The following is a 27,127-nucleotide window of genomic DNA, read 5'->3' on the forward strand; positions in this document are numbered from 1 at the left end:
TAGGAGGCTGTCCTGCAGGGGCTGAAACCACAGCAAGGTCTGAGCTGGAGCCATGGAGGAGATGCCACAGGATGCAGATAGAAAGAGGAGAAATACTCTAGCCTCTCCCCAAATCCTGTCTTCCAGTTTTCCACCAAAACCTTTCATGGCTGAACCTCCCTGGGAGCTATAGGGTCAAAGAACTGAGAAAATGTTGTTCCCTGAAATACAGAGCAGAGCAAGAGAAGGGCAGGGGGGAATCTGAGTGCAAACAGGCAGTTAACCAGCAAATACTGACATTACTGAGCCCTCACCATAAGCCAGGCACTGGGCTGAGTGCTTTTTATGGATTAATTCATTTAAACCTGTTAGCAACTCACAGAACCAGGGTTTGAAGCACCCGATCAATGTTAGACCTATTATTGAAGTAACTGAACATTACTGAAGCAACCCAAAGAAAATAATGGTATGTGGGTGCATCCACTAGATTGAAAACAAATTGCCAAGAGGAACCATGCCTTACTGATCTTTGGGTCCCCAGCACATTGCAGGTGGCCTGCCCTTAGGGATCACTCAGTTCATACTTGTAAAGCCAAATGACATTGACAGCAATGAAAGTGTGAATCGGTGAAGCAGATCTGCTGTGAGTAAAGGACTGTCTCCCACCCTTCTAGGAGTTTGGGTTTTGTGGTTACTGTATAATCCCATCACCTCCCATCAATATTTTGGCATTTTACTTGTAAAAATATTAATATTTCATAACCAACCCAGTAGTATTGAGCATCCCTTATACCTGTATTGTGGGCCCTGATTGCCATTTCCCACGAAAAGCAACAAGGCTACTTAGAGAAATGGCTGATTCTTTGTCTGAGGCACGAAATATATAGATGAACCTGGAAAATTTTGTTATGCCAGAACACAAGAAATCTATCCAAGACAATTGTGCTATGTCTAAAGGACTCAGGAGTCAACTTTAAGAGTCTTCCACTACTCAAAGATGGGACAAGTTAAGCACCAATTAGAATAATAACCACAGTTAATTAAAGTATATCAAATACGTTAAAATCCGTGAGTTCATAATGATACTGGGGGGGGCGGATTCTCACTGGTCACCTCTGGAGAATGATAGGGAATCAACTGTTAGGGGCTGAATTGCGTCCCATATGTTGAAGTCCTAACACACAGTATCTCAGAACATGACCATTTTTGGAGACAGGACCTTTAAAGAGGTAATTAAGGTTAAATAACGTCATTGGGGTAGATCCTGATACAATATGGCTGCTGTCCTTATGAGAAGAGGAGATTAGGACATAGACACACACAGAGGGATGACCATGTGAAGACACAGCAAGAAGACAGCCACCTACAAGCCAAGGAGAGAGGCTTAGAAGAAACCAACTCTGCCAACACCTTGGTATCAGACTTCCAGCCTCCAGAACTGTGAGAAAATTAATTTCTGTTTTTTAAGTCACCCAGTCTGTGGTACTTGTTGTGGCAGCCCTAGCAAACTAATACATCAACTCATAATTCTGAAATTTGGTAAGTAAAGGGAAAGAATCAAGCATTTAACCTGCCTTTCCTATATACCTCGAGGTAACCAAATAGTTGATGAAGAAAACTATGTTATATGGATATGGATATTATATGGATATTTTCCATACAATAAATCAAGAAGGGATGAAAACATTTTTTAAATAACTATTTTGCAAAGCCCTGTAGGAAACAATGGTTCCAGGCAATGGTCATCAACAGCAGCTACCATCACAAAAAGAGAGAACTAGACATCGTGGCTCCTAATGGAAGTGTACAATGTCATCTGTAAATTACTGTTTGCCAAAACTCAAACCTGAACCAGACCAATTCTCTCGATCTAATTACTAATTCACAGAAAATACGTAGGACAGAGCAACGTGTTGAACAGCAGAGGGATGGAATTAGCAAAATTCAGAATATGGGAAATTCTGTAGGACAAGTGACCTGTTTTCTTAAAAAAATAAATTGCAAAAACTAAAAAAAAAAAAAAGAGAGAGAGGGGGAGAAATCTATAAATTTAAAAGAGACTTAAGATACACATCAAGCAAATTCCAGTTTAAAAAAATATTCTGAGACAAGCAGGGAAACTTGAATATTGACTGGATATTGAACATTAAAGAATATTTTGGTATTAACATTATAATAATATTTTAGGTGTCATAATGGTTTTCTGGTTATATTTTATAAAAATATTTATCTTTTAGAGGTACATTCTGAAATATTTATAAGGAAAATGATATGACGTCTGGGATTTCCTTAAAAATAATCTAATGTAGGAGGCAGAGTAAGCAGGTAATAGATGAAATCCATCCATCCATGGGTTGGATGTCATAAAGCTGGATGATGGGTACATGGAGGTTCACTACAATATTCTCTCTACTTTTCTGAATGCTTTATGTTTTCAATTATAAAATGTTTTTTAAGAAGAGAATGTTTGAATGTTGCAGGCTATCAGACAGAGGCAAACATGCTCACTCTTGCTAGTAATTCAAGAAATGTAACGAAAGATACTTTTTTGGCCTGTAGAATTAGCAACCATTTTATTTTAGTGGTAATTTCTAAGGTTAGGTGAAACAGACACTTGCATACATTGTAGCAGGAATATAAATTGGTCCGCACAACACTTTGGGAAATCAATTTGGTAATATGTAGTGGGAATATTAAAAGAAACATTTCTATCCTATTTAGAAGAGGGAAACATAGATTTTATGTTTATACTTTTTAAACCAGTAATTTTATAGAATAGTTTCATATCCCCAATTGTTGAGATAAAGAAGGAGAAGCTTCATAATTAATAAATATGTTCATTGCATGATTGTTTATAGTAGGGAAAAAAACTAGAAACCAAATATAGGTCCAAAACCAGGTACAATTAATTAGAGCAAAATATTATTGGCAATTAAAATGTTTAAAAGGGTTTATAGTTTGAGGGGAGGCTTATGTTATAATAAATTTGTTAAATATAGGAAACATTTTATGATTATAACTTATAGGCATTGGATTTTCCAAAGCTGGGGTGGGGGGAAGGGAGAGAGAGAGAATGGATGGATAGACAGTTAGATGATGGATGGATGGATAGATACTTTTTTCACAATGTTACATTAACCCTCCTCCCTTGGTGGAACTTTATAACTGCCTCTACCGGTAAAAGTGACAGAAATGCTATTGACTTCCAAAACTAGCTCATTAAAGAACTTTGCCTGGTTCTCTCTCTTGAGACAAGTACCTTTGGAAACCTGAGCTGCCATCTAGATGTCCGCCTTGTCCCCCAAGCCCATGCTGGAAAGACTATGTGGCCAGACCACAAAGAGAGAAAGATGCCTGAGGAATCCCAGCTACTTGAGTCTTCAAGCCCAGGCACCAGACTCATGAATGTAGAAGCCATTGACAGGAGTCTCACCCCAGCCCCAGCCAAACTGCAGCCTCATGAACGACCCCAGCCAGAAGTCCCAGGTGAGTTGCTCCTGAATTCCTGACCCACAGATAATAAATGACTGTTGCTGTTTTATGGCACTGAGTTTTGGTGCGATTTCTTATTCAGCAATAGATAACTAATATATAAGTATACAAAATATATAACTATATAAAGTAACAGCGAAAAATACATTAAGAAAAACAAGAAGCAGATACCCCAAAGTATTAACAGTGATCATCTCCAGGGGGATTATGTGTATATGTTTTCTTCCTTCCCCTTCCTTCTGAATTTACTGAATGATCATATATTTCCTTGAAAAACTGAAAAAATAAATTTTATGTTGAAAAGCATTTAACTGTGACTTTTTTGGCATCCCGGCTCCTTTAGTCAAGTTCAAGGGTGCCCATCAGGCTTTCCTGAGGATCATTTGCTGGTGCATGAAACCGAATACAGCCAAAGCCTTGAGGGGTACTAGAGACCGTCCCTTCCAGCCCCCCAACTGCTCTAAATCTCCTGTATGCAAACCCATGAGACAGTTGTTGCCCAGCTTTTCTGAATGAAAGGTCTTCATGACAGGGGATTTATCCCATCCAGAGCCAGTGTTTTCCATCTTCAGCCTCCCATGACACAAAGTCTTCCACTCACTGGTCTTATTCATGAAATAAATATTCATGAAGTCTTTGTCGAAGGCCTACTATGTGCCATGCGTTGTTCTAAGTCCTGGGACACAACAGAGGGCAAGACAGATAAAGACTTATTTCCAAGGAGCTTAGATTCTAGTGGGAGAGATGCACAGTTTATATATAAAGATAAAAACAGATAGTACTAAGAACTATGAGGAAAATAAATCAAGGCAAGGAGATTGAGAGTGAGGACAGTACAATTTTTAAAAAGATGGTCAGGGAAGGCCACCCTGGGAGGTGACCCTGGAGGCCTGACTGAAGTGAGAGAGGGCGTCTTATAAATATCTGAGGGAAGAACATTCCAGATGGAGGAGCATCAAGGGCGAAGTTCTGAGGCAGAAGCCTGCTCAGCATATCTGAGTGAAAGCAGGAAGGCCAGGATGACTGGACAGTGGTGAATACAGGAGAGAAAGGCAGGAGAAAGAGGTGAGGGAAGATTGTGAGGGCAGAGCATGAAGACCTTGAAGGCCACGCTTTGGACTTTGGATTTCATGCTAAGAGTCATGGGAAACTGCCAGAGGCTTTTGAGCAGAGGAATGGCATGAGCTGATTGATGTTTTCAAAGCATCACCCCAGCTGCTGTGTGGGAACAGAAGGGTGAAGAAGAGGGAGGGAGGGGAGACCAGTGCAGAGGTCGCTCTAGTTGTCCAGGCAGCAAATGGGTTAGAAGTGGTTGGATTCTGAATGTATTTCAAAGGTGGAACCAACAGGACTTGTTGGATTAGATGTGGGTATGAAAGTGAGAGGAGAGTCAGAGATAATTCCACAAGCAACCTTACGTCAACAAATATTCGTGTAAGATGGTGGGGATACCCTATGAATAAAACACAAGTTGGTTTATGTACTCCCCAGAAAGAGACAGACACATTCCCAGATCATTTTTATATATTAGGGTCTAATATATTAAAGACCCTGTAAAAAAAAGTTTTAAAAGTTTCTATTTTCAAGATCAAAAAACAGTAGTATTAAAGACTATTAAATAGGCTAAATATTAAAATGAATATACTTAGAAACCCAGGAAAAGGGTAGGAAGGGCTTCCTAACGGAGAAATAGCTATATGAAGCTTGGATTTGTAAGGCTGGCAGGTGAAGATCTTTCCAGGGGGTGGGACTAGCCTGGCTGAGGCCTGGAAGCAGGAAAATTAGGGAGGTGTTGAGGAAAACACTAAGCACCAGGTATGACAGCAGTGAGTGTGCAAGGACATGGAAGGAAATGAGTTTGCAACAGTGCACAGAGCACAAGCCGAGAAGAGTCTGGGCCATTCTAAGGAGGTGGGGTTTTATCCTGAGAACAGTGAGGGGCCGTGGGTAGGTGTTAAACCAAGAACATCTATGGTGAGGTGTGGACCTCAGAAAGATCATTCTGGCAAAGTGTAGAGAAAGGAGTTGCAATCAGATTGGAGGTCAGTGTAGAAGCTATAATAGTAGTTCAGGTAAAAAATGCTAAGAGACTCAATTAACACAGTAGACAGAGGCAAAGAAACTGAGGGAGGATGTGTAGAAATAGAAGGTAAGAGGGACCTTGAAGGCATTGTGCTAAGTGAATAAGCCAAACACTGTATGATATCACGTATATGTGGAACCCAGAAAACTCTGACTCATAGGTACAGAGAACAGATTGATGGTTACCAGAGGCAGGGGTCGGGGGTGGACAAAATGGGTGAAAGGGATCCAAAGGTACAAACTTCCAATTTTAAGACAAATAAGTCCTAGGGATGTCATGTACAACATGGTGACTGTAGTTAACAAAACTTTATTTTATATTTAAAAGCTGCTAAGAAAGTAGATCTGAAAAGATCTCATCATGAGAAGAAAAAATTGTAAGTATATGTAGTGATGTTAACTAAACTTGTAGTAATCATTTTGTAATACATATATACATACATCATATACGAATATCAAATCCTTATGTTGTATACCTAAAACGAATACAATGTTATATGCCAATTATATCTCAATTTTAAAAATTAAAAAAGAAGAAATAGGAGGTAAAATGGGCTTGATGGCTGATGGGATTTGGGGTGACTGAGTGTAGTCTAGGATGGTTCAAGTTCCTCATGTGGGTGACTGAGGTGGAAAATCAGGGGAAAGTCAATGGATGTACATGGACACATCGAGTTTGATTTGCCTGAGGGACACACCCAGGGGGCTGGTCCTGCAGGCAGTTAGATATGGAAGTCTAAGCTCAGGGGCAAGGTCAGGGATATGTCAGTGTCATTCTGTCTCTTGGGGCTCTATAAATCAAGTCTGATTTGCTTTTCACACAGAGGTCCTTTAAATACTTGAGGACAGCCATGACCTTCTTCAACTCTACCTACTGAGCTGCCTGGAGGCTAAACTCTCTTGGCTCCTCCCATCTCCTCTCACTTGGGGGGCAGTCAAGCAGAGTGGCTGAAAGCCTTGCTACTCAAAGTGTGGCCTGTGGGCCAGCAGCATCACCTGGGAACTGTGGGAAATTCAAAACCTCAGACTCACCCCAGATCTACTGAATCAGAGACTGCATTTTTAACAGGATCCCCCCGTGACTTGTGCACAGGACTGATTTAAATTACAGGTTGGATTCACGCTGCCAGGGTTTGCACTCTGGCCCTGATACTTATTAGCTGTGTGTGGGCAGATTATTTAACCTCTCTGTGCCTCAGTTTCTTTTTCTATCAAATGTGAATAATTTTAGGACTTACCCCACAAGGATGTCATAAAGGCTTAAATAAAACAATCCAGGTAAAGCACTTCATATAGTCAGGCACTAAGTAAGCGTGAGTTTGTTATTGATGACAGGGCTCCAGCTTCCTTACTGTACTAACCAGCCTTCTCTGAATCACCTCCGATTAGTCCACGCCTCTTTTAAAGTAAATCACCTAGAGCTGAGCCTACCACTGACTGTGGTCTGGCCAGCTCAAGTAAATTGGACTAGTTCATTCTAGATGCCAAGTTTTACACCTGCTGCCTTTGGGTACCATAGAATAGAGCTGATAGCATATAAGGGCTATTTAGAATTGAGCTAAGGAGCCAACCGCCTGTATTTGAATCCTGTTTCTATAACGTAGCAGCTGGGTGGCCTTGCACAAATCATTTAACCCCTCTGTGCCTGTTTTCTCATCTGTGAAAAGGAGATAGTACCTAATTCAAGGGGTTATTTTGAAATTTACATGACTTAAAGTACTGGAATAGGGCTTGGGGCATATAAAGTATTCAATAAATGTGATAATCAGTAAAATCTCCATATAATGCACCTCACAAAATCATGACATTTTGTAGGTCCAGAAAAGTTAAGAGTCTGCCCAAGCCACACCAGCTAGAAAGGTGTAAGCCCAAGACGGGCTCAGAAATCAGGTCCCTTAACCACATGTGTGACCCCTCCTCAGAGCAGGTACATCACAGGCTATGGGAATGGCATCCTCATCATGCACTGTTCAGCCTGCACAGCTGTGTACAATGGACCTGCACTTTCTGTGTTCAGAGCATCAGAATCTAGCTGCCTTCATGTAGGGTATGGAGGGAGAAAGGGACCCACCGTCTACACTCACAGAATCTTAACGTCTTTCGATTTTGCTTTAGGTCAGTAATGAGTTCTGTAATTATGACTTAAATTGTGGAGTTAATTTCAGTGAGAAATAGTTTTCATTTTTCCCCCTCCTTTATTGCCTTAAGTCTTAAAAAGTGTTGATGGTGGGGATTTTGCTTAGGAGCCTGGTGCTGAATGTATTCATTTCTTCATCTTCTCCCGTAAGTGCTGGCAAAGTGGCAAAGAAATAATCATCTCTTTTTGGTCTGGTGGTGGGATAGAGGGTTGTTTGTTTTTTACTTGCTTAGTTGCCACCAGAAGCAAACTGCCATGCCGGGGCAGTGGGACAACCATGAATGAGAGTGATAAGAGGATTGTCGATATCAAACTCTTGTGAGCATCAGAGCTGTCATTCCCAAGCCCCTCCTGAGAAGGTTGATTCAGTGGGTCAGTAGTGGGTCCAGGAGCCAGCAGTGAATAAGCACCCTGTGCTTCTCATGAAGAACATTCACTCTGAGAAACAGTGCAGTTTAGTGTAGATTGAGGGAATAGTCTTTGGAGTTAGAGAAGGGTGAAGTTTCCTTGTGAGACTGTAACTTCTCTAAGCTTTGGTTTCCCTTAGCATGGACCAGTAATAGAATCTACTTCACAAAGCTGTGAGGATGGAAGGAGATAAAGTGTACAAAACACTTAGATTTTGTGCCTCGATAATCTCTGAGCTCAATAAAAGTTAACTCACTCTACTTTAAGAAGCAGAATAACCTTTTGGTTATAAGCACAAATATTGGAATCCAGCAGATCTGGTCTTGAACCCTGTTTGACCATTTACAAATCATGAGACCTTGGTTTCTCATATTATAAAAAATGAGACTAATACAGCTCCTCCATCATGGAGTTGAAAAGATGGAGACATGAATCAAGAGCTTAACATATTGCCTGGTATAATCATTAGGGCTGCTCCCCAAATATTTTTATCTCTCCTCCTTCCAAGCACACGATAAGTTTGTACCTTCCCAATTTAAAGTAAGGTGTGACTGTATGACTTGCTTTGGCCAATGAAATGTGAGCAGGACTGAAATGTCACTTCCAGGCAGAAGTTTTAAGCGATGCTGTACAATCTTCCACATCCCCTTTGCTCTGCTGGGGAGACTGTGGGAGCACAGGTCCCTTTGTCAACCTGGATCCAGGGAGTCTATCTGGAGCAGAGGCTGCCTGATGACCCCAGTGGACATACACAATGAGCAAGAAGAAAACTTTTACTGTGTTAAGCCCCTGAGATTTTGAGGTCATTTGTTATTACAGCATAACCTAGTCTACCCTGCCTAACAAACCTGGTACACAGCAACCTCTCAAATTACTATCAGCTATCGTTATTACAATCATTGCCCTTGAGCAGCTTATAACTCATGTAGAACAGAAGCAAGACTTAAGAAAAATGAAATATTAAATAAGTCTTTACTGCTTATTAGAAGTGCTAAATAAATGAAAATTTTAATATAGTACATATTCTAGAAGGCAGTGAAGAGAAAGAGACTGTCCTACAATAATTAGAAAAGGTCTGGTTTTATATGAAACCCAAATTACCAAGACTTTAATTTTTGTTCTACCAGAGTAGAAAGAAGATTTAATTCCTGATGTGTCTTGTCATATAACCTAGACCTTGCGTTCTTGGGAAGAATCTTGAATTGAATATTTAAGCAATTTTATCAACCAGGTCCTCCCCGAGTATTACCTGCTTTTATTAAATCTCAATTTCCAAGACAGATGTCTTCCCTTTTGGCTTTTCATTAAAGAAAAGAATCTGCCATATATATATATATATATATATATATATATATATATATATATATATATATATATATATATATATACACACACACACATATATATATAACTGAATCACTTTGCTGTACACCTGAAACTAACACAACATTGTAAATTAACTATACTTCGATGAAAAATATATATATATATATAATTTTTGTAAAAAAAGAAAAGAAAGAAAGGAAGAAAGAAAGAAGAAAAGAAAGAGGAAGGGAGGGAGGAGGGTGAATAGCTATGGGATAAATTGATTTTTGTCCTTTCTTACTAACTGCATTTCTCCCTTGTCTCCTCCCTGGTTTGAAGCAGTCTGGGCTCTGTCTGCTGTCCAGGTTGCCAGGATCCAAGGAGGTCTAGGCAGTAGGATTGGGATGAGAAGGCTACAGTGGGGCAAACTGTGCCAGGGATCACAGCTTCCAACAGCAGGTGCCAGCACGAGGCACCACAAGACCAGGTGGGAATGGCCAGAGCCCAGAGTCTTGGAGCAAAGTCACATCTGTGAGCCCAGAGGGATAAGCAACACCCACGGTGGGAGGACACCCAGCGTGTGCAAAGACCTCTCCCTGCTACCATAAGGCTGCCTTAGCTCCCTCTTGCACCAGATGCCATCCTAGAAAGGTGGCGAGGGGAGGACAAAATACTTCCCCAACAGGAGTTTGAACTTTGAATTGGTGAAGTAAATCAATGAGCTAAACTGAAAAAGACTTTCCCCAGAAGAATGGGAACTCCAGAGCAAGATGAGATCAGTTTTAGAAAACGGAAGTACTAGTTTTCACACCTGGATAAATTTTGACTCCACTATATATTTATTTATAATCGCATGCAGTGAAATTATGATGATTGCATACTGGCCACGTTAGAACACGTGTGAAAAAAATTAACCCACCAGCAATGTGGCTCCTTTCTTGCAAGTCACTAAAGCAGCGTTCACGAATTCAGTAGTTCTCAAATTTAAAGTGTGCACCAGAATCATCTGAAAGGCTTTTTAGAATACTGATTACAGGACCCATACCCAGATCTTCTGTTTCAGTAGATCTGGGGCGGGGCCTAGAACCAGCATTTCTAACAAGTTCCCAGGGGCTGCAGATCCTGCTGGTTCAGGGACCACACTTTGAAAACCACTGTACAAATTCATCTAAAGTCCAGTGTTCAGCTAGGTCTTCTATGGTTTCTCTAGTTGATAATAAATACTGGCAGATGAAAGACTATATAATGCAGCTGCAGCTGCTGTGTTATCACTGTCTCCTCCTCCTCCACCATCACCATCATCATCACCATCACCACCACCACCACTACCACTGACACTAAGCGTTTACTATGAGCCAAGCGCCGTACTAAGTGCTTTATACAGCTGATCTCATTTAATCCTCACAAATACCATTACTTTCATTTTCCAGGTGAAAGAACTAAGGCTTTGAGAAGTAAAGGAACTTATTCAAAGTTACAGAGCCCCCAAGTGGCATAGCCGGGTCTCAAACTGGGCAGCCTGACCCAGAACCCAATTTCTAAACCACTGGTGCTTCACTCTGTCACTTGAACAATGTCCTTTATAATGGAGCGACCAAGGGGGCTACAGAGTCTCAGAACTGATTCAAAAACAAAACCACTGAATATAAAATACACTTGGTTTTAGTTGTCCTTAAGCCACCTTAGACACTAGGACCTTTCTAGGCATGTTTCTCCATAGCTTCTACCTGCCACCATTTCATTTTTAAGCTCTCCCTTCTCCATATCCCAAAGTTTCTATTCATTTCTTATCAGAGAGTTTAACTCTCTCTGCTTTCTTGTCACTTTCTCAACCACCCCTGGTTGGGGCAGGAGGGGGCACAGGGAGGGGTGCTTGCTTGAGCTCCTAATTAAATTGAATTTTGCTAACCAAAAAGCCACCTCCTCTAGAGAGAACGTATATCACTGTGAGCAGTAGGTGTTAGCAACTGTGTTTTAAGTAGGGTCTGCTTTTCTATTTGATATGCATAGTTTAAAAAACTCACTTGTATGTCCAGTGATGGGCTTGAACAAGATGAACTTGAACAACAAGAGCCCAAATTAAGTCCACCTTCTGAGATCAGTTAGCCCCAAAAGGTATCTATCACAGTCTCCCTTTACACCAGCCCCGCAGTGTACTGATTTTTGAGCTACCCCTGCCCACCTGGCAGACGGCCTCAGCGGTGTGAGCCAACCTCAGACCCTATACTATAAAAGAATTAATCAGATTAGTCAGCTGCCGAGAACGTGCTCCCCGGTTTTTCTCCACAAGAACTTCCCATCTAGGTGTCACATGGGGCAGGACAAAGTCATCTTCCGAGTCCATCTGAGCAGGAGAATGTGTGTCCTTGTTTCCCTGGGGTCTGGCTCAGCTCTGCTTCCTGGGAAAGGGAGGAGGAAAACCTGAAGGGAACCCCACTCTTCCTTCCTTCTCCTCCTCCTCCCTGGGGTCAAGGGCATGTCCTATCTGGGTCCAACTCAGCACCTTCCCAAAGATCAGCAGGACCGTCCCCCAGTTCCAGGAGAGGGGGAAGCAGGGGACCAGGGAGGGTAGGAGAAAAGGAGGGGGAGGGGGAGATGGGAGCCACAGTGGTGTCATCACTGGTTGGTCACTGATCAGCCATGGGTGGTTATTGGTTAGTTCTGGGCTTTCAAGCAGAGCCTTTTGCACCCTCCAAGACAGAACTGATAAATGTGCACTTGCTCTTATCTCATCCACAGCCTCTCATTCTCTCTCTTATACACATTCTTTCCTATTTTCCTGATTGTAAAAGAAATACATGCCTACTGAAAAAAATAAAAGAAAATAAATAAGGAAATCAAGATCCCTCCATCCAAAAATCATCACTGTTAACAATTCTACATGTATCCTCTTTCATATATCTAAATGTATAATTTTTTAATAAAATTGCATCATACCATATGTACTGTTTCACAACCTTCTGGGTTTTCTCTACTTCACAATAAATTGTGGATCTCTTGCTATGGCAATCAATATGCATCTATGTCGTTATTCCTAGTGGTACATTATATGGCAGATTATAATTTATTTAACAGTTCCCTCTTATTGAACTCAGTGCTGGACTAGAGTCCTCTTCCCTCCCCAACCCTTACCCCCCAGCAAACTAACATAACAGCTTTGCCCCACAGCTGATACTGGTTCTCACTTACCCCTTGTGTTGGAGCCCTCAGGTATTTCTCCTGGAGATCCCCATCTCCTTATAAGTTCCTTGTGGGTGGGACCATGACCCCCAAACATCTGAAATTCCTACAGCCTGTACAACACTGCCAGTGACTGACTGATACACGGGCAGACAGGCTGAGAGCCAGTCTCTTAAAGGAGTATTTGCTCTTAAATTGGGCCTCTCCCCATCAAGAGCTCCCCCAGCTGTGCTTTATTCCCCCTCCTTCCTCGCACACATTCTAACCTGCTCTCTGTCTCTGTCTCACTTTCACTCTCCCTCTTGTGTTCCCCTTAAGCTTACTTTGCTGACACACATTCTAGAATTCTTCCCTTTTTTTTTTTTTTTTTTTGGCTGCTCCGAGGTTCATGCGGGATCTTAGTTCCCGGACCAGGGATCGCACCTGTGCCCCCTGCAGTGGAAGCGCAGAGTCTTAACCACTGGACCACGAGGGAAGTCCTCCTTCCTCTTTTTCTTTCTCCTCTTTCTTTTTTTCTTTTCCTCTTCTCTTTCCTCCGTACAATACACAGACCCATGTCACACCCTCACCCACACCTCCTGTACACCCTGCACCCACATCCCCTCACACACACCCACCTAGAGCGGAGTGTCTATCACACTCTGCATCCCTCCCTCTGTTCTTTGTTTCTCCTCCTCAATGAAGAAATGCCAGCTTTTGAAATGCCAGGCTGAGCAGCCCTGTTTCTGGCTGCCCATCTGATCGCAATGCTGTTGAGGAGCTAGTTCATCCGGACCCTGGAGCGCATGGAATTCCTCCAGCCCTTCAAGCAGCACTGAAATCGAGCTGAGAAAAGTAGAAAGAAAAGGAGAAAAAGCAGTGTTACCTTGGGTGCTAACAGGAGCAGGAATTTCTGATGTTTCCAGTAACCTTTTACAGGTCAGTTAACAGAGACAAGACTACAAGCCTGGTTAGGAAGGATATCTTCAGGTGTGTCAGGAGGATTTGTAGGAAGCCTGGAAATGACTAGGAGTTATTTTGGAGTGCTTCTACCAGTTTTCAAATGAGCATGACTGCGCTTTATCTAGGTGGAAGGTTTTGTCTGTGTTCTGATTAGCCTCGTCTTTAATGACTTTCTAAGGAAAACTTCAGAGCTGTCAGATGTGTTGTTAATTTTCTTGCCATTGTCCCCCACCAAAAAAAAAAAAAAATGGCAAAGGAAGGGGCTTCGGTGGAGAAGGACTTATATCTATCTGGTGGGGTGGAACCAAAATACCCAGGTTCAAGTCCTACATCTGCTACTATTTGAGTGACCCTGGATAAGTCACTCACTTTGAATCCCAATTTCTCCATCTGTAAAATCAGAAAGTCTTTTCTAGCTCCAAATTTCTAAGTGAATAATGGCTTTGCTTTAAAGGGCAGAGGGAAGAAATAAAAAAAGGAATAAAATTTGCAAAAAAACAAGAGACAACATCTTTTTCTTAGCAAGATATAAAGCAAATAGCAAAAAGGCTGTCTGGTCACTGGTGGTTGAATGCTGATTCATAGGAAAATTCAGAATCAGGAAGACGAAAACTATCCCTAGGGGGACTGTGATGGAGCCTGTAACCATTCCCTGCAGACTGTTTCCCCCTTTTTCTTTTAGGTTAGAGACCCTCACCCCCATTCAAACAAACACGCCAACTTTTAGCTGGGCACTTGTCATCCAGCTAGAACCAAAAGCTCCCAGAATTCCTTGTAGCCCTTGAAGAATGGGCTACAATGGTCCATTCATCACAATGATATATGAGCAGTAGTGTTGTGTGCAATTTCTACACCCTTTCCTTAAATTTACTTGTCCTTGATTGACTTTTTCTTTCTCCCATTTCTCACCAGCTGATCTATGGTGATGAGAGAAGCTATGTGATGAGTGCCAAAGCCTTCCTGCTGGCCCAGACCACTCAAGGCTACACTTCTTCATGAGAGAGAAAAAACACTCCTACATTATTAAAGAAACTGCATTTTGCAAATCAAATCTACAGTGAGGTATCACCTCACACCGGTCAGAATGGCCATCATCAAAAAATCTACAAACAATAAATGCTGGAGTGGGTGTGGAGAAAAGGGAATCCTTCTACACTGTTGGTGGGAATGTAAATTTATACAGCCACTATGGAGAACAGTATGGAGGTTCCTCAAAAAACTAAAAATAGAACTACCATATGACCCAGCAATCCCACTCCTGGGCATATACCCAGAGAAAACCATAATTTGAAAAGATACATGCACCCCAGTGTTCATTGCAGCACTATTTACAATAGCCAGGACATGGAAGCAACCTAAATGTCCATAAGAATGGATAAAGAAGATGTAGTACATATATACAATAGAACATTACTCAGCCATGAAAAAGAACAAAATAATGCCATTTACAGCAACACAGACGGACCTAAAGATTGTCATACTAGTGAACTAAGTCAGACACAGAAAGACAAATATCATATGATATCGCTTTTATGTGGAATCTAAAAAAGAAGGGTACAAATGAACTTATTTACAAAACAGAAGTAGAGTCACGAATGTAGAAAACAAACTTAGGGTCACCAGGGGATAAGGGGGGGAAGGGATAAATCAGGAGACTGGGATTGACATATACACACTACTATATATAAAATAGATAACTAATAAGAACCAGCTATATAGCACAGGGAACTCTACTCAGTACTCTGTAATGGCTTATATGGGAAAAGAATCTAAAAAAAAGAAAAGAGTGGATATATGTATATGTATAACTGATTCACTTTGCTGTACACCTGAAACTAACATAACATTGTAAATGAACTATACTCCAATAAAAATTTTTTTAAAAAGAAACTACATTTGGCTCTCCCTGTTAGAGCAGATTAACTTTAGCCTAACCAACATGAAGGTCTTTAGGTAAATCTCCAAGAAGTTAGAAAGTAACTATCATCAGGGAAAAAGTTAGAAACAGTAGTGGGATTGTATTGAAAGAAGACAGCCTATGGAGCCTGACAGGCCTAGATTTGAACCCTGGCTCTGCTGCTTTTCAGCTCTGTGACCTTGAACAGATCATTTTCCCTGAGTCTGTTTCCCCATCTATAAAATAGGGAAATGCTATCTTGTTTGGGATTATTGTGAAGACTAGAGGTCAAGACAGTAAAGTGCCCGGATGCTTAATAAATGGTAGTTGTGGTTATCACTCAAAAGTCATCATCATAAGAGCCAATTCAAGGAGGGCTTGAGTGTTGGGACTCTTAGGAGGAAAGGCATTTTTACTATTTTCATTTGTGGGGCAATAGCTCTCAGCTTCAGAGCTGTCAGTATTCCCAAGTGCCGCCCAATATGAGAGAGAAGGCAGTTAGCAAAGTGATTAAAAACCCAAAGGGGAACTGGAAAAGCAAATACCGTCATATAAAGGTGTGACTTTTGTGTGGCTGGGATCAGGGGACATTTCTTTCTGGTCTTAGAATCAAAAAGAATTGTGCCTAATGGACACTGTAAATTTTGTAGCTGATCAAGTCTCCCTCTTGGCCTTGACTACTGGAAAACTGGAAGCCAGATGTGTGGGTTTACATCTAACAACATAAAGGCTGGTAAGACAGGCCCTTTTGTATTTGCCTAACTCCTGACTTCATTTAATATCTCTAACCTGGCTTATTTTGTTTCTATTTCTCACTTCTTCTAATTTGTGTTCTCTTGTGGCATTTTGTGAATTCCTGTAAGATTCTTTTCTTTTTTTAAAAGTTTTATTTAATTAATTTATTTTTTTTTTGGCTGCATTGCGTCTTTGTTGCTGTGTGCGGGCTTTCTCTAGTTGCAGCGATTAGGGACCACTACTCGCTGCAGCGCGCAGGCTTCTCACCGCTGTGGCCTCTCTTGTTGTGCAGCATGGGCTCTAGGTGCATGGGTTTCAGTAGTGGCTCGTGGGCTCTAGAGTGCAGGCTCAGTAGTTGTGGCGCACGGGCCCGACCACTCTGTGGCATGTGGAATCCTCCCGGACTCAAACCTGTGTCCCCTGCATTGGCAGGTGGATTCCCAGTCACTGCGCCACCAGGGAAGCCCCCTGTAAGATTCTTAACATTTTTCTTGGAACAAAGAATGGATGGATGGATGGATAAATGAGTGAATGAGTGAATAGAATCTTAGATTAGAAGAGGATCTTGGAAACCATGTAATCCAGTGCAGATGTTTCCTCTTCAACATCTTAACAGTCGGTCAGTCCAATTGCCTGATTTTGATTTTGCAGTGATTAGAAGCTCACCACCTTCCATGCCAGCTTTACTATTAGAATATTGTAGCTTATAGAGAGTTGATATCTGCTTCCTTTTAGGAAGTAATGCTAATGAATATACTAAAAATCATTGAATTATACACTTTAAATATGTGAGTTGTATGGTATATAAATTATATCTCAATAAATATGTTATTTTTAAAATGAGGTACAGATGCCGTATCAATCATTGCTCTTGGTTGCGAACAACAGAATCTACTGTTGATGGTTTAAGCAGAAAAGGGCATCTTAAGGCTATTAGGAATCCCACAGACTTTCCAGGAGAGTCAAGGTGTCAGGCCCCAAACCACACCTTGGGAACTCCTCCAGGGCAACCACCACTCACCACAGGCTCTTCAGCTCTCACTAATGAGGTTTGGAACTGATGTTAGTTTCCCTTTGCTGCTACTTGCCAAGATCTGGACATCTTTGTCTCTAAGGTTTACACAAAGCTTCCTCATGATGCTCTCTTCTGAATAGAGGTCTAGAAAGAAGCCATCTGATTGGCTGAGCCTAAGTCACATGTCTGCACCTACGCTGCAGAGGAAGCTGGAAAGTGAGTTCTGGCTTCTGTTGTATGGTGCAGGTTGTATAATGTGAGAAATACTCCAGTCAAAGGAAGGGTGTTTTTTTTTATCTTCCTTTCCTGCTTTCCATTGAATAGAGTGAGTTTTCTTCTGCTGGTTTAAAAATCATATATGTTATTTTTGTTCTTATGAAGGTTCGATTAACTAGAGGCCCATTTGTAAGTTTTGTTATATAACGGTGTGCTGCAGACAACTTGTACTCATCTCTCTCTACTTTGCATTCAGCGACTTCACCTTAGTAGCTTGAAATCTGTCATGGTGGGAGTATTTACACCATGGATATCATCAAACGCTAAAATCAGGGTTTTTCCCCCCCAGAGAACCAGTTAAACATTTACTAGCACACTGTCTTTACCCTTAGTGATATCTAAATTGTCGCTGTAACAAGACAAGTACTTACAACAGTCCTACCCAATGTGGGATCCATAGACCTGTGCTGGCCTTCCAACTATTTATTATGATTATGCAATAAATTCAGAAATTTATAGTAATTTATAGCAATTTGAAATTGCTGTGACATCACAATGCATAATTTTTAAAATATTTCACAAAAGTATCAGTCTAGCATGGACTGGAAATTTAAAACAGATCCATCACCACAGGTGATTTGAGAAGTACTGCTCACGCTCATGGTGCTTTGTTCCACACTTCTCCCCTCCTACTACTGATACTGATATTATCTTTCCAGGTATGGAACATCTCATTATCTAAGTGTACATAGATTCTTCATCAGCTTCTTACCACAATGCCTTTTAAAATTGATTCTGTGTCTTTGCTCGGGTTCCACTGTTCTGACTTCTCCTTGGCAGCCTCCTCTCCCAACTGAAGGGCTAAAAAGAAGTGCAGAGTTAAAAAAAAAACTCACATGGATTATGAAATATCTCTTCCTCTCTTTCCCTTTCCCATATTTAAAACCAAGAAGGGTATACACAAACTTATAACAATAGTTATCATTGGGTGACCAGACTGTGAGTAGATGTTGTGTTCTTTTGCATATCTGAATTTTCTGTGTTTTCTACAATAAAAATATATTATGTTATAAAGAGAAAGAAGTCCATGCCCTCATCTCCTGGGTTTTATGGACTTTCCAAGGATTTTCCTTCTTATTCCCTTTTCCCTTCAGAGGAAATGGTGAATGAACTTCCGCATTTCATACATCATTCCTGCAAAGTCATAAGACACTGTCATAGAACTGTTGTCTTGACACTTTATTATGTTAAATCCATAGCAGAACTGGTCTGCAACCTCCGAGCTGTCAGGGGGAATTGTGGTTTGTTCTCCCTCCCCCAATTTCCTGCCAAATCCTGCAGTTCCTGCATTTACTAAGAAATTATTCTAGCCTTGGTTTTCTGGAACATCATCACTAATGTTCCCCAAGGATGAGTATGATTCATGCATTAAACCCTGAGTTCTCCATATATATAGCAGGGATCTTTCTGGGATTATCCTAAGCATCTTGAACACAAGGATTTGTAAGAACAATTTGGTTTGTGGTCAGACTTTAAAGTATTGCAAGATAATAGTATGTGCTTTGCATTTCTATAGAAAATTTTTACATCCAGAGGATTTTACCACATATAATATCATCTCATCTTATTCTTGAGTAAGATCCTTGATATAATAGCAATTAGAGAAATTTAAATTGAACTTGTAGTATTGTAAGATTTTCACCTATAAATTACGATAGATTTATTTAAAGCTATTATCCAATCCTGGAAAAATTATGTGGAAATTGGCACTCGCACATACTACTGATAGAAGCACAAATTGGTGTAATTCTTTCTGGAGAGCAATTTATCTCTCTGTGTCAAAAGTATTTAAAAAAATGCATTGTAGTGAGGTGGATGGAGTTAGAGTCTGTCATACAGAGTGAAGTAAGTCAGAAAGAGAAAAACAAATACAGTATGCTAACACATATATATGGAATCTAAGGGGAAAAAAAAAAGGTCATGAAGAACCTAGTGGCAAGATGGGAATAAAGACACAGACCTACTAGAGAATGGACTTGAGGATATGGGGAGGGGGAGGGGTAAGATGTGACAGGGTGAGAGAGTGGCACGGACATATATACACTACCAAATGTAAAATGGATAGCTAGTGGGAAGCAGCCACATAGCACAGGGAGATCAGCTCGGTGCTTTGTGACCACCTAGAGGGGTGGGATAGGGAGGATGGGAGGGAGGGAGGTGCAAGAGGGAAGAGATATGGGAACATATGTATATGTATAACTGATTCACTTTGTTATAAAGCAGAAACTAACACACCATTGTAAAGCAATTATACTCCAATAAAGATGTTTAAAAAAAAAAAATAACCCTCTTCAAGGTTTTTCAGGCCTTAAAAAAATACATCTTTATATTCTTGTAGACTTATATATACTTTTAGAGTTTCTACCATGGAAAACAAACATTTTATGTAATTTAGCTTTGGGAAAGTCTTAAATCCATGTGAAAACCATTTGCTGTTTCATTGTCATATAAAAATATTAAATTCTATAATGATAAAAAAATGCATGTGTAGGCAAAACCTCTGGCTAGGACAGAGAGAAGAGGTAGGTAAATTCTCACCCCCCCCCAAAAACAAAACAATAAACTGGACAAAATTTTGGAAAATGATCATCTCAGAGTTCTGGAAATTGACTAAAGGCAAATAGGAAATAGAAAAACTATTTATTCATGAAAAACTGGTGAACTTTGGGTAAGACAGAAGGAATCTATGGCATTCTTGCCTGGAACCGCACCTCTCCTCCCACCTAGCTCATGGCATAGTAGTGCTACCAGGGCCGGGTAGTCTGTAAATATCAGCAGCTTTGCTGTTGGAGGAGGCTTGATTTGGAGTGGAGGAAAAGAAACTTGTGCCCAGCACATTGTCAGTAAAGATAACAAACTTGGTAGGAAACAAACAGGGAAAGCCCACAGTTACTATAGTTTGAAGTTGCATTGCTGGTTGGGGTGAGTGGCAGAATGGGGGACTACCCAGAAATTTAATAGGGAGCTCCTGGAAATGAGTCACAAGAGCTAGATAAGTTCTCCACACATCCCTGGCTAATTCAGAGCCTGCGTGCTTTAATCTTTAGATCCGGGAAGTTGTAAAACCCCTGAGTCAAACTATTGAATGCCAAAAACAAAGATAAAATCTTAAAAGCAGCAAGAGGAAAATGACATCACCTACAGAAAAACAGCAGTACGATTAATGGCTGACTTCTCATCAGAAACAACAGAGGGCAATTGGCAGTGGCATAACACTGAAGTGCTGAAAGAATAAAGTGCTGAAAGAATAAACTGTCAAAAGAGAATTCTATATCCAACAAAGCCATCCTTCAAAAATGAAGGCAAAATAACAATATTAGCAGATAAACAAAGTTTGAGGGAGTGTGTTGCTAGGAGACTTGCCTTAAACTAAATGCTAAAGGAAGTACATCAGACTGAAAGAAAATGACACCAGATGATAATTTGAATGGACAGAGACAAATGGCAAATATGTGGGTAAATATAAAAAACTGTATAAACATATTTTGTCTCTTCTCTTCCCTTAGTGTCTTTAAAAGACATAAACTGTGTAAAGCAGTAATTATAACACTGTATTACCTGGTTTATAATATACATAAGTATGATGTATATGAGAATAATAGCACAAAAGGGGGGGGAGAATATATTGAAACAAATTTGCTATATTTTACTCAAATTAAGTCAGGAATAACCTCGAGTAAAATATGATAAGTTAAGTCACATAATTCCTAAAGCAATCACTAAGGAAACAACTAAAAATATACAGAGTTACAAAATATGATCTCATTAGGGAAATACAAATCAAAACCACAATGAGATACCACTTCACATCCACTAGGATGGTTATAATTAAAAAAGAAAAGAAAGTAACAAGGTTTGGTGAGGATGTGCAAAGTTAGAGCCCACATACATTGCTGGTGAGGATGTAAAATACTGCAAATGCTGTGGAAAGCAAGAAGTTAAACATAAAAGAATGTCTATATGTGTATAACTGAGTCACTTTGCTATATAGCAGAGATTGGCACAGCATTGTTAATCAACTATACTTCAATAAAAAATAAAATTATAGAAATAAATTATAGAAATAATTTATAAAATTATAGAAATTCAACACAGAATTACTATATAATATGTTGATTCCACTCCCTAGGTGTATACCCAAAAGAAATGAAAACAGGGACTCAAAGAGATACTTGTCACAAGTGCTTATGTGCAACTGCCAAAGGAAACAACCCACATGTCCATTAATGGATGAATGGATAAATAAAATGTGATATATACATACAAAGGTATATTATTCAGCCTTAAAAAGGAATAAAGTACTGAGACATACTACGATGCAGATCGACCTAGAAGACACGCTGACTGAAAGAATTCAGACATAAAAGGTCACATATTGTACGATTCCATTTATGTGAAATATCCAAAATAGGCAAATCCATAGAGACAGAAAGCAGATGGTTGCCAGGGCCTAGAGGTTTGAGGGGGGAATGGGGAGTCACTGCTTAATGGGCATGGGGTTTTCTTTGAGGGTGTTATGTTTTGGAAGTAGATAGGGGTGGTGACTGCATACCAATGTGAATGCACTAAATGCCACCAAACTGTATACTTTTAAATAACTAATTTTTATGTTACGTGAATTTCACCCTAATTAAAAAAATAAGATCCTGTATGTATAAGATCCTAAGGAATCCACCAAAATTTTTTTAAAAGCCCTACTAGAACTAATATATGATTTTAGCAAGGTCACAAGAAACAGGATCAATATACAAAAATCAGTTGTATTTCTATATACTGATAGCAAACAACTTGAAAATGAACTTAAGAAAACGACTCCATTCACAGTAGCATCAAAAAGAACAAAACACCTAGGACTATAAAAAGGTAAGCTATAGACTGAGAAAAAATATTTACAAATCACATATCTGTTGAAGAACTTATATTCAGAGTATACAAAGAACTCTTACAGCTCTAAAAAGACAAAATTGGCCAAATATTTGCCAAATTGGCAAAATATTTGAATAGACATTTCACCAAAGGAGACATACAAATAGTTAATATGTAAATAAAAAGGTGCTCAATATTACCAATCATTATAAAATGCAAATTAAAACTATAGTGAGGTACTGGCACAAAAACAGACACATAGATCAATGGAACAGAATAGAGAGTTCAGAAGTAAACCCAAGCATCTATGGTCAATTAATGTACAACAAAGGAGGCAAGAATATACAATGGAGAAAAGACAGTCTCTTCAACAAGTGGTGTTGGGACAGCTGGATGGCTACATGTAAATCAATGACATTAGAACACTCCCTCACACCATATACAAAAATAAACTCAAACTGATTTAAAGACCTAAATACAAGACATGACACCATAAAACTCCTAGAAGAGAACATAGGCAAAATATTCTCTGACACAAATTGTAGCAATATTTTTTTAGATCAGTCTCCCAAGGCAAAAGAAATAAAAGCAAAAATAAACAACTGGGACCTAATCAAACTTATAAGCGTTTGCACAGCAAAGGAAACCATCAACAAAATGAAAAGACAACCTATGGAATGGGAGAAAATATTTGCAAATGATGCAACTGATGAGGGGTTCCTATCTAAAATATATAAACAGCCCATACAACTCAACATCAAAAAACCAAACAACCCAGTTAAAAAATGGGCGGAACAGCTGAGTAGACATTTCTCCAAAGAGGACATGCAGATGGCCAACAGGCACATGAAAAGATGCTCAACATCGCTAATCATCAGAGAAATGCAAATCAAAACTACAAAGAGATATCACTTCACACCAGTCGGAATGGGTGACATCAAAAAGAACACAAAGAACAAGTGTTGGCAAGGATGTGGAGAAAAGGGAACCCTCCTACACTGCTGGTGGGAATGTAAATTGGTGCAGCCACTGTGTAAAACAGTATGGAGGGATCTCAAAAAATTAAAAATAGAACTACCATATGATCCAGCTATTCTACTCCTGCATATATATCCAAAAAAACCCCCCAAAACACCAATTTGAAAAGATACATGCACCCCAATGTTCATAGCAGAATTATTTACAATAGCCAAGATAAAAGCAACCTAAGTGTCCATCAACAGCTTAATGGATAAAGAAGATGTAGTATATAAATATTAAAATGGAATACTACTCAGCCATAAAAAAGAATGAAATTTTGCTATTTGTAGCAACATGGATGGACTTGGGGGGGTATTATGCTAAGTGGAACAAGTCAGACAGAGAAAGACAAATACTGTATGATACCATTTATATGAGGAATCTAAAAACTACAACAAACCAGTGAATACAACAAAAAAGAGAAAGACTTACAGATATAGAGAACAAACTGGTGGTTACCAGTGGGGAGAGGGGAAGAGAGAAAATATAGGGGTAGGGGAGTAAGAGGCACAAATTATTATGTATAAAATAAGCTGCAAGGGTATATTATACAATACAGGGAATATAGCCAATATTTTATAACTATATATGGAGTATAACCTTTAAAAATTGTGAATCACTAATATTATACACCTGTAACTTATAAAATATTGTACATCAACTATACTTTAATTTTAAAAATTACAAAAAAAGTTCCTAAGATGTTAGACAATAAATACTAGATGCAAGATTAAAAAAAAAAAACTATAGTGTGATACCACTACACATCCACTATTATGGCTATAATACAATCTACTAGAATATATATATTATATATACTAGTAATTAGTATATATTTATGTATTATGTATATACATACAGTATATAGCATATATATATTATATATACTAATTACTAGTATATATAATATACTAGTAATTAGTATATATAATATACTAATATATGTAATGAAATATATATATATATATATTTCATTTAGTCTTCTAAAGGGTTGAGGTATGGCAAAATCACACAGCCAGAAATATGCAGAACCAGGACTTAAGCTTTCCATGAGAAAAATCATTATTATGAGGTCCTATCCAGAATCTTCTGTATTGTTTGAATGCTGACCTTTTTTGGAAGTGGGGAAATAATAGGTGTTGGCACAAATGGATTTATTTTAGTGCCAGTAACAAGTAACAAAAGTTAAAAGAAATGATGGATCCCTTCTAACAGTTTGTCCAGCAGGTGCTTGGCCTACTTTCTCTCCTCATGGAGTTTGGTTCTTTAAAAAGGTGATTTTCTTTCTTCAGATTTAGATCTTAATTTGGATTTGAGTAAGTGTAAGCCACAATGCTCTGCTCATGTAAAGGGCTTAACACAAATGGGTCAAAATCTGTTGCTGAATTTAAGGCAAAAACTGTAACATTAAAACATAGCAAACATAAAAGCATATTCCTTGGAATCTAAATGCTGCAAACATTGAAATATCTATTTGAGTGTATTCAACATCTTACAATGCCTTTTAGGAACCAGGCACTAGAAATATGTATATGTATTATGAGAAGCCGAGGAAGTTACAACAGGTAGTAGCTGCTCATGAATCCAAGGTTGCTTTTACAGCTGCCAAATCCAGAACACTGCAATAATATCTACTTTCATGCCGGCATTGAGCTTAGTGCTTTGTATGCAGTATCTTATGAAATCCTCCTTCCAACAACCATCTATATCCCCTTTATATAGATGAGGAAACTGAGGCTTAGATACAGTAATAACTTACTCAAGCTCACATGGCTAGCACTTGGCATAAACAGAATTCAAATTTGTTGGATTCTTAATTTGGATTGTCCTATATAGTAGATTCCTTCTATAGGGCTCATTCTACCCCTTCTGAGAATGGGGATCATAGCTATCTCTGCCTCTTTGAAAGTTTAACTACATCAACTAGGTGTATTCTCAGAATGTTCCCAAAGACCTCTAAAGTGGTAAGACATATTGCATTGGCATGTTATACCAATTTCAGCTAAAGTCTCTAAACATGAAGGAGGTAACTGCTTTCTGAAGTTGGAAATGTTAACTGGCTGGTGAGTGTTAGAACCAGAGCTATTTAAAGTCCATTAATTCATTCAACTCAGATTTCCAGATAGCTGTGGAGTGACAGGCCTTTTACGAAGCCCTTGGGCTCTGGATTTGAATGGACATGATCTTGACCTCAAGGGGCTCCAGGTCTAACAGCAGATACAGGAACATAGAAAATTAACCATAACACAATATTAGATATATTACAGTGACAGCAGGGTGGTGTTTTACATTTTTAACCTCTACTATCGTGTGGGCACTGACCAACCAAATAGAGTGGACCCTAGCTCTAAATTACTGGCATGACTGTGGATTCCTACCAGAGACTGTCAGCTTTGAAAAGTAATACCTAGGAGAGAGGGAAAGCCTCAAAGCAAGGTAGTATTTGATGATCCAAATTGAAAAATGAGTTGCATTTCACTAAGTCAAGAAAAGCCAAAAGTGCATTCTAGAAAAGAACAGTGTGAAAAAGAAAAGGCAAGGAGGCAAGAAGGTACCTGACAAATGGACCAGTGAGACTGGGAAGTGGGTGCCTAATGGGGAATGGCAGAAGATAAATTGGAGCAACATTCTGAAGGGCCTTGAACATCACAGTGAGTAATTTGACCTTCCTTGACATTGTCATGGAGCCTTCACAGTATTTTTGAGCAGGAAAATGGTATAAGTATAAATTGATAAGAATCATTAGACATTTCCTAGTCCATCCTCCTTAAAAATGCAGGTGTCTGTCTCTGAAATTCAAGCCAACCATTCCTTGAATACATTTCAGGATAAGCAGCTCATTCTTCTGAAAGTAGCCCAGTTCTTTGCTAGGGGAAATACGTTCTCAAATGCCTTTTTAAGGAAGTTACACTTATGCTATTTTATGAATGAATGAACAAATGAATTTCCATGGACCAGCTCTTCGGAATGAGACAGACAATGAGTCTGTTTTACATGCTCAGTTTTCAAAAATTTGAAGTTAGCTAAATTTGCTCAATAATTCCCCCTGTGACCTGACTCACAACCCCCTGCAGCACCGTGATCTCACACCTTCTAAATATGATACTTAAAATTATTGATGTCCCTTGGATACCCAAGACTAGACAGTAGACATCCCATATACTCTATCTAGCACATTCCTGTCCTTCATCTGGATACTCTCCTTCAGCTTCAGGTTTTGTTAATCACTATTTTTTAAGTTTTTAAGATTCGCTTACTACAAAATTAAAATATTCATCATAAAATAAGTCAAGTAATACAATATCTAAATGTCTAAAGTAAAAAGTACAGCCCTCTCTTCCTCCTAGTTCTACTGCCCGGAGATAACTACCATGAACAATTTTATGTGTCCTTCTTGAATGTATCCATATACTAACACAACGTGATTGTGCCGTTATTAGAATTTAATTAGGTTTGTAAACATCTGGTTGGCCACTGTCTCTGCAGACTCATATAGAGATTGCGGTCAGCCAAACCCCGTCTGTTCCATATCCTCAGGTTATTAGAGAGCCTTGCTGGTTCTGCAGCTGGAAGCAGTGCTTTATTATTACTGTTTGTTAAGTTTTATCATGCTGGTTTGTTCAATCTATAGTGGTATCTCTGAGTCTTTGCTTTGTCTCACCCATAAATTTAATAAGTGAGTTCAACAGAAGAGCCCTGTTGGCCCATCCCTGTTTAAAATCCTTCAGTGTCTTCCTATGACCGTCCTGAGCTTCCATTTCCTCATCTGTAAAGTTAAGGAGTATAATTTGAT

General features: G+C 39.4%; 1 long non-coding RNA gene across 1 annotated transcript in view; it reads right to left on the reverse strand.

Moving 5' to 3' along the window:
- Positions 1–15,011: 15,011 nt before the first annotated feature.
- Positions 15,012–27,127, reverse strand: part of LOC309640624 — an 85,305-nt gene continuing 73,189 nt past the window's right edge. Inside the window, exon 2 of the long non-coding RNA XR_014252315.1 lies at positions 15,012–18,249. This is a non-coding gene — a long non-coding RNA (uncharacterized lncRNA). The remainder of the gene's footprint in view (positions 18,250–27,127) is intronic.

This window comes from Balaenoptera physalus, assembly GCF_965194825.1.
Source record: "Balaenoptera physalus genome assembly, chromosome: 13".
In the NCBI taxonomy this organism is placed as follows: Eukaryota; Metazoa; Chordata; class Mammalia; order Artiodactyla; family Balaenopteridae; genus Balaenoptera; species Balaenoptera physalus.